The sequence below is a fragment of the Dipodomys ordii genome, unplaced genomic scaffold (assembly GCF_000151885.1).
Source record: "Dipodomys ordii isolate 6190 unplaced genomic scaffold, Dord_2.0 Scaffold15, whole genome shotgun sequence".
Lineage (NCBI taxonomy): Eukaryota > Metazoa > Chordata > Mammalia > Rodentia > Heteromyidae > Dipodomys > Dipodomys ordii.
The window spans coordinates 8,031,701-8,032,144 of NW_012267231.1; the positions used below are offsets into that span (position 1 = coordinate 8,031,701).

Genomic DNA, 444 nt, shown 5'->3' on the forward strand with positions numbered 1-444 from the left:
GCCGCGACCCCCGCCTCCTTCCCGATCTCCGGTACCTCCGCCGCCGGACTCCGCCGCGCCCAGCCCCGCCGCAGTCGCCGCGCCTGCTGATTGGCTGTGAAAATAACGTCTTCCGGGGGCGGGACCTGCCGCACAGCCAATGAAATTAGTGTTAGGTGGGCTGGAAGGTCAGACCCGGGACTTGACGCTGAGAGGCGTGGTTGGGGGCGTGGTCTGCCGCGGGGGCGGAGCTCCGGCCGCTGGCTGGGCCTTCGCCCCGCCCTCCCGGCTGCAGGCGGCTCCCAGGCGTGGCGCGCAGGCCCACCGGCCGGACCCGGCCTTCCGGGGGCGCGGGAGGCCTGAGACCCCCCCAGACGTGAAGAGGAGCCTGGAAGACTCGGAGGAATCCGATGGACGTGCACGTGGCTTCCGGAAATCCTTATAGAGCGGGCGGGTCTGCCGCCG

At 71.6% G+C, this 444-nt stretch overlaps 1 protein-coding gene across 1 annotated transcript in view; it reads right to left on the bottom strand.

Moving 5' to 3' along the window:
• Nucleotides 1-101, bottom strand: part of Lysmd4 (LysM, putative peptidoglycan-binding, domain containing 4) — a 5,484-nt gene extending 5,383 nt beyond the window's left edge. Inside the window, exon 1 of the mRNA XM_013012003.1 lies at nt 36-101. The gene's annotated coding sequence lies outside the window, so the exon portion shown is untranslated. The remainder of the gene's footprint in view (nt 1-35) is intronic.
• Nucleotides 102-444: the final 343 nt, after the last annotated feature.